General features: G+C 33.4%; 1 protein-coding gene across 1 annotated transcript in view; it reads right to left on the bottom strand.

The window, feature by feature from the left end:
* LOC148604894 (uncharacterized) overlaps nt 1-14,570 on the bottom strand; it is a 71,169-nt gene extending 56,599 nt beyond the window's left edge. The window contains exon 1 of the mRNA XM_088547381.1: nt 14,491-14,570. The gene's annotated coding sequence lies outside the window, so the exon portion shown is untranslated. The remainder of the gene's footprint in view (nt 1-14,490) is intronic.
* Nucleotides 14,571-15,037: the final 467 nt, after the last annotated feature.

Genomic DNA, 15,037 nt, shown 5'->3' with positions numbered 1-15,037 from the left:
CTTGTATCGAAATAATTCTGAAAATAATACTTGCATTTTTTATTCAGGATGCGTAAAAACTTGTGTTTACAGTAAAACATTGGACAATGGGACGCATTAATGTCTAAATTAATTATATTCACCTCTATGAAAGAAAACATCGTGTACTTATGTCAGAATGTGGCCACACACGCCTTCCTTTTCACATTGTACATCAAAGTTTTATGTTTCCGAAAAATGCAAAAAAAAATTATTCTTATATAGAAGTGGTTCATAAATGTTCACAGTATTCTATGTAGATACGGCTTTGAAAATTTCTATCAAAAGGCTTTAAAGCAGTGACGGCTCCGGGGATAATTCCTCTTCGTAAAAAATGTATGTCAATTTTGTGGAAAATTTTGAAAAAAAGAATGAGCACATTATAGTCTTGGTCCCGCTTTATATAAATTTCTTGATAAATCCCTGTTGAATAATGTTAAATTGGCCTCTTCTAAAATGAAGAGTCTACAATTTGGAAAAAAATATTCTTCTGTTTTCAGTACTGTCTTTGGGATTAACATTACACCATAGAAAACCAACGCTATCGGCCTTTTAATAGTATAACCACATGTACACGTAACCTTGAATTCCTAAAAAAAATAGCGGATTTATCCGGAAACAACTCATCAGCGGAAATTCAACTTGGAAATTCAACCTGGAAAACCAAAGGCGGCTTTCGATTGAATATATGAAAAAAAGCAAAATAATATACACATATACACAATATTTCTGTTCATAAAGAAGAAATATGTAATTTCACCACCTAATAGGTTCACTAATTACCAATTACAAGAAATTGTAACGTCTTTATCTCCAGTAAAGGGACAAATTTTATGTTGCGTGGTGGACGTTTATTATGTTCCAATCTTTGAAAGTCGGAGTACATATGTATTAATCATAATTAGTTCATTTTGTGTATGATTTACAAGGGGTCGAATGATGTCATTCTTTATTTACAACAGACAAATAAAAATTTCAGTGAATGGTAGATAGTTTTTCTGACCGAAATTTAAAAGTATATTTCTTTTAACGTCTACGGCCCTATGACGACATTCATAACTAATTAAAGTGATATATTACATACTTCGCCATTTTTCATTTCGTTTAAGCAAGATACTATCGTAAATAATTTTGGTCGATATTAAAACAATTCATGGAAAATATTTATTTAATATTTGCAATCTGATTTTCGGTTTTATTATATAATTATATTTAATAAGAAAAAGAAAGACTTTAGCTCGTCGGGTTGCTCATTTACTTTTGCTTCTTTGTACGTGCTATGTTGCTTCTTTGTACGTGTTATGTTGCTTCTTTGTACGTGCTGTGTTGCTTCTTTGTACGTGTTATGTTGCTTCTTTGTACGTGCTATGTTGGTTATGTTATGCACATTGTTGTGTGTGTCTATTTTCCCTGTCTAGTATTTATCCTTGGAATACCATCTTTTGATTTCCGCTCGAGTCTACTCCTCCATCAGTTTCATATAAAATTCGTTATTTAGATAACTATACTATACATGTATGAAGCTTTCATAATGTTTAAGGTAAGTCTTTAAGTATCTAGGGGTTAGTACATATGTACTTACAATAAATGATTAAAAAGTACTAAATTAAAAACATAATAGCTTTAACCATGTGACTGTCCTATAACTATAACCAAAAGAATTACTATTTATTTACCGCACTACGCCTCTGTGTTATCTACAAAGAATATACTAAAGGAAAATCTCGAATCGGCTTAGTTTGCAAATTTATATTAAGTGCCGAGTTTGACTGTAAGCAACTGGATGCATAAGTCACCTCCATTTATTTCACAGTAACGCCTATAGGCTTAAGATTGACATTGGATTTGAATGGTATTATTTCTACATTTTAACATCGGCGAAAATGAGTAACAACTGCATCTCTTGACAGAGTTGTAGAAGTACGTCTTCTGCTGCAATCATACAGTATAAAAGAAAAATATGTTATTAAACGCGCTATACTCCTGTACAGCAAAGTGAGATCTAAATAGCCTGACGATTGGCAAAGGTGTACTTATGGAAATTCTTATTAGCCCACAAGTTACAAATATAAATAAACACTTGAAGTAACCCTTAGTGTTCGGAGTATTTGAGTAGGTAAATGGTTTTAAAATGACCATTGTGAAACGTTTAATGATGGTCATTGGAATGTGGGTTCATAATAGCTTAACATCAGTGCAAAAATCTGAGATCACAGTGCAACTTGTATTTTATACCATGCATTATATATATATTGTTATTAAAGGGGTTCACATGTTTTCGGTGAATAACAAGTTCGTTGATATTGAAAGAATTACCCTACTCATTCCTCGCGGTAACTCAAACTATTTTTACAGTGAAATGGAACAACATGACTAAAGTACTCCTTACCTAGCTTAATTTGTTTACACCAAAATTGGATGACCACGCAAAAACCAAAAAATGACCCACAGCGAGATCAACTTCGGCCATAACTAAAATAAAAACAAACACTTGTATGACCCCGATTGGATTGTTTATAGACTAGGAAGAGAACAAAACGACAAGGATTCCTTTGAACTAACAATAATGTTGACACTTATATTGTATCAATGATTCAAATACACATTTCGTTCATCCTAGTTGTATAGGCCCCATGCCATGATTTACGGAGATTACAAGAGTTAATAAAGTATTATAATATAGTAATTTCTCTTGTTTTAAACGCATAAAATGTGTGAAGTTTGAGTATCTCATTCAAGGAGGTTGTATATCAATGCCAACATAGTTCTATGTTTAGTTCTTCAAAGTTGTTATGCACTTTCTTGTCGTGATAATCGGTGTGTGTGTGGCCTTCATTTTTTGTGTCATATATTGTTTTAGACAGTATCGTTAACAATTTCATTACATGCAAATTTGGCCACTGACGAAATCCATTCAGTTTAAGATTTTCCTCCCTGTACTAATGGACCACGTATGGACCACTTATGGAACGGTACATTGAATTAATGGAGGTTACATGTACCTATTTTGGACGTAGTACTGTTACAGTACCGCTTAGACAAGAGTAATCAAGGGAACCAAGGCTATAGTGGTAATCAAAAGAATGCAATCCAGGGACAAAGACCAGACACGGAAAACATACATGACCTTAAAGATGATATTCAGAACGGTAGACTGGATTACTCGGTGATCTAATTTCCATTTTTAGCCAAACCCATCATCCCAAAGAAAATCATTTCCACTACCCGAATACAAAGACGACCTTAAATTGGTACAGTTTTGGCCAGTTTCACACATCTTAGCTGCGCAAGTTAAACAAATTACAGACAGCATAGCAATGTAACTCGAACTATAGCCTTCCTAACAAGCAATTTCAGCTGGTTCAATGAAAAGATGAATTAATAAAACGCACAAATAACATTTACTTTATAGACACAAGTCAAAGGATCGTCGTCAATTAAATCTGATGTACAAACAAAAACAATAACATGGTTATTTAATGGATTAAGGACAGCGGAGCATTGGGTTCTAGCAAACATGATACAATATGGGTACAAAAATAGATATGTCGGCCATGCAAGTTCTATACAGGGTAAAGGTGACCGGTGAATAGCCACGTTTATTGCATCAGAGCACAGGAAATCTAAATCCTGAGTCCGGGAATCAAACAAAAAACATGTCCATAACAGCTAAGGTTGAAACCTTACATCCGGCAGTATACATGATAGCATTATCAGTCTCTACAGGATAAAAGCGACCACTATGTAGCTAAGTTCATTCCCCTATGCTCCAGAAACCCAGGGTCCGAAAATCAAACAAAAACAAGCCAATAAAATCTGAGACTGTTAACATGTTTTTGAATGATATATCTATGCGACTGTAGGATTCGAATCCATATAAAGCAAGGTCTGAAAAATATATATATTAACAAAAATGTTTCTACAATTGTAAAAATACCAGCCCGGTCACAGTACTGTTTTACTGTCTCCTATATTCATGATTTTACTACAGTAAAACTTGTTTAAACCAAAACATGATTAATCCGAAAACCTGCTTAAACCAGACATTTTTTTAAACCCTTTATAACAAAGTACATTTTCCATATTTTGAGCTTGGGTAAAACAAACACATGTTTAAGGAGGTAGACCCAGGGTAAGGGACACAACTCTTACAAATCATTGGAATGTTTGTATTCAGCATTTTACTTCAATCTCTACAAGCAACAAAGTAACTTGGACTGATTTCATTTTGTTTCAAATGAAATCTCGATAGACTTTGGTGAATTTGAATAAGATAAAAACATATCGCCAAATTTAAGAGTTAAGTCCATTACCCTAGGTTCTACCTCCTTAAATCGAACAAATTTCAAAGCCTTTTATAAAGGGTTCGGTTTGAACAGATTTCACTGTAAATAACTGTTTACTGTCGTTTCACGTATACAAATCGTATCGGTTTTCATTTAAACCCTGGCAATTGATTTCATGGATTGTTGTATTATTTGAAAACTTTCGTATTCATCAAAATTTTCATGCATAAATTTGAGTGAAATTCTATTATATTGCCCGGTTTAGGATATTTCACACAATCACAAAGTAGTGCCTCATAGTACTTTTATGACCTTGGATTGTAGTTATACTGAAAAGGAGGGTGTGAAAATTTGTCAAAATAATGTGCATAGAAAATAATGGTCATCGCTCTGCTATCAAGCCGAAACTACGAATTTGAGTTAACACAACGATCCAACACAATGAAAAATGAGTTTGTAGATCTATCGTAGATCTAAAGGGTCGTTTTAAAGTCTTCACTTGAAATAAATATTTACATGTAACCGTGCACCCATACGAACAGTCTACTTCAGCAGCTTATCACACTACATATAACCGTGGATCCATACGAACAGTCTACTTTAGCAGCTTATTACACTACATGTAACCGTAGACCCATACGAACAATCTACTTCGGCAGCTTATTACACTACAGGCATAAAAATATATTGTATTTGAATGGAAAAAAGCTGTCGTGCTAAAATGAAGTGAGTGCTTTTCACAAACGATTAAAATTTTTAAAAAAGATATAAAAAAATGGGAAAACGTCGAAGGTCAATTATGACGTTGGCAACCGTGGTTTGTGATTTTCTGGTATTTGAAAAACAGCCACGAGCGTTCGAAGATCAAATGAAATTATGCAAGAAACAATGATTGTTATAAAAACCTGTTAAAATTGTTTCTTTTTATCAGATAAATATAATTGCTGATACCAATCTTATTGACCTCATGTTTCATTCCTAATCACTTGTCAAAATAAATATACAAAATATGTATAGCTCCGCGATGTTATGTAAAATCAACACCAACGCGAATCTATCTTTTTTTACAGATTTGTGACTCATATTGGATGTAAAGTGGAGAGTAATGTTCCAATGCATAGGTGTTGTACACGGTAGTGGGAAAAGAAGGAAACTAGTAGATAAATAAACCAAATTGAATGTATAAACATGAAATTCAAGCGTTTTATATTAACATGTCAATTTTATTAATTTGTTTGTGGAGGAGGTGTGCACAAGTAATCTAATGATACATGTCAATGTGGGTAGAAATGAGTTTTTAAGAAATATATATATATATTGCATATTTCATATTTAATGTGATGATTCAAATTTAGTAGTGATGTCATAAAGCTTTCATTTGGATGCAAGATTAAGTATTCTTACAATTAATTTTTACTTCTTGACAAAATGCAAGATGGTCGATCTTTTCTCTCGATTAGTACATCGCGTAATAAATAGCGTAAACATATGACCATCCCAATACTGAACAAAGCATAAAACATTTGAAGTTCTCAAGGACGCTTTTAATTGGCGTCTTACCAAAAATGAAATGCCACTATGTTGTGTACCTAAAGGTTTATTTTACGGTTATTTTCATTTTGCATGAAAAATATTAAGAACTATTATATACATGCCGAAATTACGACCAGAACACGTGCAATCATTTACAATGTAGTAAGTCTGCACGAATACCAAGTGTAAGTGTCTGGTTATGTCAACCTGGGGCACTAGTGACTTATTAGGTTTCAGACTCAGCAGCCAACCCCCTTTCTGAATCATATCTATTTTGTCCTTCTTAATTTAGTTTTACATATTTTCTATCCAGGTCATGATTTATCATAATCTTATTGTTTTTAACGATTACATCTAATTTTTAATGTGTTCCTCATAAATTTGTCGTCCAAATGATAACCAAAGAGCTCCTGGGGCAATAAACGTGGTTTGAAATACACAACATATTCATATCTCCTCGTGGACATTCAAGCAACGTCATTCATAAAATTTCTACAAGCTATAAAACTGTTGGAATTTATTTACAATTTCGTATCTTGGTTTTATCATTCACGGTCCACTTAGCTTTTTCTAATTAATGATAAATATCATTACAAAAAGGCCGACACTGGGACTTAATTTTACTGTGTACTTGTCTAGCGTAAAGCCTGCCGGTGGAACATTTAAAAAAATAAGTGATTTATGAATTATTACTGAAATTTAAACCAATTAGAAACATTTAGGAGTGACCTTTGGTCTAGAATATCATTCTTATACCCCCAAAAGTGTATATCAGGTTCTGAACAATTACCGTAAATTTTACAATTCCAATGCTTTCATAGACAATATCGTATCAAATGACCCTAGTGAGATGATTTTATATTTTTTTCACTTGGACAATCTTTAGTGATATTATCTTAAGTATCCTTTGGAAGTCAATAACATCTGTCATAATGGTAAAAATCATACAAAAATATTGGAGAAAATAGGTATCAAATTTAAAACTACTGGACTTGTCATTGAACACAGGAAACCACATTCTCGCATGACTGTCTCGGTTTTCAAAACAAACAGACATCTGGGATGAGACTATACAACGAATGACTGTCTAACTAAAACCAAAATATACCCACTTGTTTTAAGTGCGGAGTAGTCTTTGTGCATGCTTATTTTATACGACTGCCATAAAAAATCTTTGTTCTCCCAAAAATCTACTTCGTAAACATATGTCGCGCATGCTCATCGACTATCCCGCAGTTAAAAAAAAAACGAAAAAAAAGGTTTATATATGATGACTGTATATTTCTGAATTAATCAGCTTCGAAACCCATGTGTACCCAGTGTCTCCCTTCCATTGTTGGGTCAAAAATATTCTACGAAAGTACCGTCAGGAGCTAACAGTAGATTTTTAACCGCGCCAAAATTACATGTATTTATTTTTTAAATTAGATTACCGTTTGACACAACTGAATGACTTTTACCCCACCGCAGACATGCAAACATTCAAACGGAAGGAGATGTTGGTCAGTAATGTGTTTTCGTGCAGTTATTTGACTTCTTCGCTTATTTTGAGGTGGTGTCATCGTTCTCAGGACGTTACCGTGGGTTTTATAACTTTTGGTGTCAGGGCCTTCAGCGCTTACTTGAAGATGTGTGTACACTTGTTGAAGACCTTTTGGTGATCTCTGTAAATATTAAGTATTTTTTTCGTAAAGGTTAAACGATGGTACATTTGTTGCGTTTCACCATATCAGATCCTTTTTTTTATTATGATTACACACTGTACAACACATGAATAAAGCCGCTTTCCGTTTATCATTTATATCTTATTGTTAAATTAATACACAATGACACACATTAATGAATTCAGCCTATCCTTTACTTTCATCTTAATTTGTTCCGGCTAAGCAAAGGACCTTGATGGTCGAGTGGTCTAGGTATAGTTTACAGCCAAATTATGATCAAGAGAATATATTATAAGTTCATTGTCCCTTGACCCCTTAAGTTGTGTCCACGAATTAATCCTGTCTCATTGAAGTATTATCATATTGTAGAATAAACTAAGCAAGAGATATGTACGAAGAACAGGGATGCCTGCTCTTCACCTACGACCCCCTAGACACGGCTTCATCGTTACGACGTATTATAAACACTATTGACTTTAGTCAGTAGCATGAGCCTTGGGAAGCTCCCATATTAACAAATATTTCAATATAAAACGATATTCCCGGATACTATCAGGAGATCATTTAATTTTATCAGTACTAATCTGTATCTTAGTTGAATCGCTACCGAAAGATTTCACTTAAATGTGTTAAATTCTCTACTATAAGCTATAAATGTCAATTTTCTTGGCGACTAAGTTTTGCGAAGTTTTGCGAATTAGAATTAGTATAATGACACATGAAGCTTTTCTCTCATAGTTTGGTTTTTGTTTTTGTTTGTTAGTTTTTTTTTGTATTGCGAAAAATAAACTCAGTTATTTAGTGATACTTCTGTTATAAACTTTCAATTTATTTTGTCCATGTGGGTATACAAATAAGTTGTATGTTACACGCCATTACAATAAACCTTAGAACCGAACATGACATGAATTGAGGAAAGATCGAAACAAATACCACTTAAAGTAAATTTTATCAGTTTCTGGACGCTTTAACTTTGACCATAAATCCCCAATTCCGAAGAGGTTCGGTTAATACATGTATCATTGATCCTCGATGAAATCGCCAGTTTTACACACATACATTGTATCTCGCAATATTTCCACTGCTTCAAGGATAATATGTATTTTCCCACAATTTACTCATGCTTCAGCTTAAAAAAATAACTATATCTCAATAACTTTGCTTTGTTAACCATCACAGCATGTAAACGAACAATTTTGTCCATTGACTGGATAAACATTTGATCAGAATGATTCAGCAGAAAATAAGTAACTTTTATTTAAAGTACAAATGAATAAAAATGATACAACTTACAACTTACATATAAATCGCCACAAATTACATGTTTTACTCAACAATTAACGTTCATTTGAAATCGGAAACCATTTTATAAAGGACATTTTTTCAATGCCATAAACGGCACATTGACATATACGATAATTGATGCGCACCTGTTCGAGACTAAAGTTTAATGTCTTTCCATTAAAATGTGGGACAAAAATCATTCAAAGCTGTTTGTCCGTGAATGGATGGTTCGTTTAAAGCTTTTCCGGGCTAATGGTGTCTTATAAGTCAACGGGCAATCAGAGTTGTGATCTCATTTGATACATTCAAATGTGGTTTGAATAGTTCAGGCCACAAATCATCAGGACATAACCATTTGGAAATCGTGAAGCTTTGTAGAAAATGACAACTTGTCTGATATAACTTAATAAATCAGTCAGCAATATTTCTGCTTCTACCAATTGCTGTACAGCATCAACGTCATCAATATAATGGAACACATCGGAAATTCAGAAAACTGAAAGTTTCAAATTAATCTAATTTATGTAATACATTATGTAATACATGTTTATGATAGTTATCACACTAACAGAAGCTATTTTAAACTGCCATTTCACTTATTACTCCGTTCTAAGAGAAAAAATGAAACCCTATTAACAACATCAAAAAGGCGTTTCAAAATTCTTAAGTCTCCATCAAATCTTCTAATTAACTACATATTTACTGAACTACTACATTTACGTATTAAAAGGTAAATAAACAAGTTTGTTTATGAAACATGATATTCACACTAAACTTGAAAAAAATATACATGTCATTTATTAAATGGAGCCAAAATACTATTCCCAACATGTCATCTTTCACACTTTTCCATAAATAACCACAAACACTCGTTAAAACGTGGCTATAAACATAAGAACATCCATTTAAATTGGCTATCTGTTTGTAAAATCTGCACATCCTTCTGTTAAACTTAGAATACCCGTAAACAAGTTTATGGCAAATATTCATTACGAAGCAGCTGTTTAGTCACGGTTCGTTTTGGTACGGTTAGAGTTAAGGACTAAGTTAAAACAGTTTTAAAAAGCACACGACGGTTTTGTGACCATAGCAGGTTTAGTCATGCACATACTAATAAGTCAATCAGGGACCAAAATATCATAGCATGGGCGGAAATTTGAAAAAAGCAGGGAGACTTGTTTATGGGTATTTTAATTTTAACAGAAGGATGTGCAGATAAATAGAGATGGAGGGGTTACAGACAAAAAATAATTCTCGCTACATAAACAAAATGTGCCTAACGAGGGGTCCAACTCCGGACCTTCTGGATCTACCACTGTATAGATTTAAAAGTCATTTATACAAGCAAATTAAAATGAAACTCAAACGAAGTAAACAAAAAGTCCCTAGCTAAATGGTAGTCCTCGCGAAACCAGGAAGTAGATTATATATGTATGTATGTCTTTAACCAGGAAATTCGGTACAAACCATATTTTAAAGGCCTCTAATGGAATTCTATTTAATGATCAACTAGAAACAAAATTATTTGTTTCTTCAAATAATTAATATCCTCCTTTTCACGATTTAAACGAACTAATCTAATATTCCCCCGTGTAACTAGCAACTTCAACAACTCAAACTTGTGACCTTGGTGGGTGCAAAGTTACATATAAACGGATGCACTCAAGGTTGTATTTCAAGGTATTTTAATTCAGGACACAGAATTGCATTCTGGACTTTAGTATTTGCAAGATGGCGGTTGGATATCATGATAAAATCTGTTTTTGCTTGAGCGAAACAATAAATTGACCACTGAATATGAACAATATTCATATGTTCTAAAACAATAAGACATAAAAAATTAACACACCGTCTTGATTGAAAGAAACGGTGTGGAAACGGTATGGTGTATACAATCAGATGGAATAGAACGGACGAGTGAACTGTCAAAACTATAAGTATGAGCAAAAACAGTGGAACATACATGGGCAGCCAAGGTAATCTTTGGTTTTCATTGTTGTCTATGCTATGGCTGCTGATCGAATAATCTTGCTTCATTAGTTGCATACGATTTATAAGGGCAACGCCCGAAGATAACTTGACTTCTTCTTTTGTTTTCGAGTTGCACAAAGCCAAAGGAATTTTGACCAAAGAGACGCAAGATTCAATAACGTATATATGAATAGAAATGGAGATACTAGAACCAGGTTGCAAATCCAAAAACAACTGACTTTACACAAAAGAAGTATAACGCATAGAAAATGCTTGCATATATTGATAATGAAAACTAAAGATCAATCACTGCACTAGAACAAACCAAAACAAATAGTATGCTTGATTTAATATTGTACTAAATATTTATCTCTGAAAGTTGCACTATTTGAACAGCAATGTGCTTGTAGCATGTCATGTAAATATGACTCAAACCACCGAAGACCTTCAAAAATACATAAAGGTCTCACGCTCGGCGTTCAGGCTTTTGGGTCTCTGTGTTTGCTTGTCGAAGCAATTAAAACAAACATTTGTTTAAATCAGCTAATGGGAATGGAGAGAATGGGTAAATTGTCATTCATTATATGCAGCAATCGATACTCGTGTTCATATTTGGCTGTAGTTAAGATACACGAGGTATCTAATTTTCTTAGAGCATCTTATAACCTGAGTTGACTCATCATACGAACATAGATAGTCAAAGAAAGAAGCTTACAATAGCCGTCTACGCTTTCACCAAATAAACAGGTTAGCTCTTGTCGTACTCACATAAATCGATCAACCTTGAAAACAGCACCATACATCCCTTGGCAATATACAACGCCATGAACATTGCTGCTATAGCCACCTCTTCCTTACAAATCGTTAAGAGTAAGAGTAAAGGTAGTAAAATGGATAAAAAAATGTAGAAAGAACCAAAATGTTGTCGAGTGACACAAAAGATTTAAAAGAACTATCGAATATCTCCAACAAATGACCCCAGAGAACACCTACAATATCCATATTTATGCCAAATATCAAATAAAGATTCTTAGTAGTTATTAGAACAAGAACTACACGGCTAAATAGAACCACATTCACGATTTGAATGTTCAAAAGCATTAGAAAGATAAGACAAGACTAATTAAAAGTCGTTACAAAAACACCGAACTTCCGAAATTAAGCCCCAAAAACTGAAACTAAAGATCTACGCAACAAGTAAGGTTGAATTGTTTTTAACTATGAAGTCAATCATTTCATAAAACATTTTCTAACCAACGGAGAATTTGAACTACTTTTCGTAAGCTGCAACTCGACTAGAAAGAACAATTATTTTTCATAACCCAGAAAAAAGTTCATCCTGAACAGTTTAAACATGTGTAATTCACTAATGGTGTTTACTTTAGCTTGTTACACCTCCGAGGCCTGACTATGTGAATCATATCGGTATTTTGCATTAATGGACGACCCTAACACTCGTCGACGTAAACTCGTTTACTGACTATAGAACTGCTTTAGCTATGTTGGAACAACTCCAATTTGAAAGAACAAGGTACCCATCTAAAATATCGTACGAGGGCATTTGGCAGTTATTTCATGTGTTCCAAATATATAAAATGCAATGATTCATTACGAGCTGAATCTTAATAACTCAAAACTTATCTTAATTTCGATGTTTTATACTTTGCGGGAGTTGCCTAGTTCCTTTATGGAGTTAAAAGTAGTCCAGATGAATATACAAGTTCGGAGTCTATGAAGATGCAATTGTATACATTAGCGTTGCTTTAGTTCTATTGTCTAGTGCTGCAGTGATGCCCGTAACAAAATAGTACGACTGGTCGTTCTTTCCTGTACAGCTTGGTTGAAATAGAGTTTGCAAAGCGTCATGTATGGGAGGCAAAAGACGACCTTGTTTTTATACAAATATGAAATCACTGCTTAACATAATTATGACAAATATCTGAGAATGTCCCTCAGGTTTCCAGATGCAGAAAACAAAACATTTAACAAATAAGATATTGTCTGAAATTCATCGCCAGCAACCACGATGAATAATTTTATTTAACAGTTTGAGTGTCAAAAACAAGATAAATGTGCAAAAATTTTTTTTCAATTTATCTTAAAGCAACCATCTCCAAATATTTGCAAAAGTACATGAGCAATACCGTCAATTAAATTTGTGTATTTATGTTTAGGGAAGCCTAATAGAAAGGGGTTAGTTATAGTCATTAAATGTAAGTGTAGTGGTATGTGATGCATTTAAAAGAGTACAAATGTGACAGATAGCAAAAAACCCTCCATTAACAATAAAGACAACAGAACGAAGTAAACAGTATGCTTATATTAACAAAATTCAAAAGTAAAGGACAACGATAAAGTAACGGTAATCAAACGGAACATAATATAACCCACCGCCCCCACCTCCCAAAGAAAAAAGGGGAATTTTCTAAAACTTCAACTGACTGTGTTATAGTCATTGATCAGGTTCTGTACGCCGAATACAGAAAGACTTATTCTGCATTTCTGAAAGCACCCACTTTTATCGTGTGTGTTAAAATACAGAAGAAAAGTTTATCACGAGTCATAGTGAGTCATTCCAAGCAAAATAAAAGAAGATGCGACGTGACGATGGTCACCCAGCATCAATTTGTGCTTGGTTTCATAGCAATGTAGACACTAAAAGAGTCCGTTGCTAAAGTTGATAATAATTTGTACATGTATTGCACTGTTGCACCTATTGCATGTTAAAATTACTGTAATGAATTGGGTGTAAATTTTCTGAACTATCCAGGAGGTCTGCATTGAAGGAGTCCATCATAACAACAGTATTCATATTGTAAAGTTATTTATGGTCAAACAAAAGATACCATAAACTTAAAGGATAACAACATTGTCAAGATAGAAAAAGATTAACAACTGATAGTTCAGTTCAAACAAAAAAGTTGAAAACTCTTTTGTAAATTGGGGTTGAGCCCTTCATATTATTTCTCAATGAAAACTTGTTGATCGGTGTACAATATTGGCAAATAACCATCTATGGAAGCTAATGCAAGACCAACCACATTGGGGTATGATGCTTACTGCATAATCAGTGAACATCCTATGCAGATAAAATGCATTAAGATCAAAGAGGTGACACCTTGATTTTATCTGAAGGTCATCAAGTATTTGATCTCGTATTTGTTAAGTGTGGCAGTCATTGCGTAATATTGAAATAATCCTGAATCAGCTTAAATCGTCCTTATTGTTACGATGAACGTTTTATGCGTCTTTAGTCTTTTCTATTTTAACACTTTAGTTTGACTATAATCAGATAAGATTTACGACACAACAGGGAAGATTGCACTATATTGTTATGGTTAAAGTATCAGTATGCTTATGCACTACTTATCTTTTTAGTTTACAGCAGTAGAGTTAATAGTGACACAGTAAAATTATTTCATGAATTTCAAATGACTTTAACCTGATTTGAGTAAGTAAAATTCGCGACAGAATTCACGTGAAATTAGTGTTAATCGATAATTCACATGAATTCCATATAAACTGTACACATGAAATTTATAATAAACGAATTTCACGTACAATAACATGAATTTTCATATTAATATCGTGCAAATTTCTTGAAAAATTTGCTTCATATGAATTTTACGTGAACAGTATTTGCCTGTGTAATGAAAGCTCTTTACGTTTTAACTAAAGAGTTTCATGCGGAGGTAGTTTCCCGATTTGAAATAGGTATAAAAATAAGCCTTTACCTTAACATAAAATCCAAAATCTTCCACGTTGAGTATCGGTTACATGTACACACCACTATTGACTTTCCCTAAGTATAGTGTGTCTGTTTTGCACGAACAATACAACTATATAGAACAGAGAGTTACCGAGCTGAGAAGACATTTATACCACATAAATATATAATCAGAGGTAATAATAACTAAGTCTTTAGTATTTTATTACATAATCAAGTACTTCATAAATATTTTATAGATTTGATCAACACGATAGTATGAAAATGATTATAGAATTATTGGATTAACTATGGAAGCTATATTTGGCTTTCCCAGAGTAAACTTTCTATCGTTAAGTGGAAACAAAGGTGAAGGAGCGGAGGTCATAATGAATAAATAAAAGATAAACAACTTTGCGCTCCCACTGATGATGTGTTATGAGGTGTGACATATGTGAAGTAACCTATATTATGATAATTCATGTGTACCTTGTTTTTCCACTAAAACTATTTTTAGCGCGTTTGCTTCGAAAACAACGTTGATACAGAGCTAAGTTTTTCGTATGTGTGCCATG

The sequence above is a fragment of the Perna viridis genome, chromosome 10, assembly GCF_037379345.1.
Source record: "Perna viridis isolate PV_CMFRI_1.1 ecotype Kerala chromosome 10, ASM3737934v1, whole genome shotgun sequence".
Taxonomy (NCBI): Eukaryota; Metazoa; Mollusca; class Bivalvia; order Mytilida; family Mytilidae; genus Perna; species Perna viridis.
Note: the sequence above shows the minus strand (reverse complement) of the source record. Positions and strands in the feature narration are given on the sequence as shown.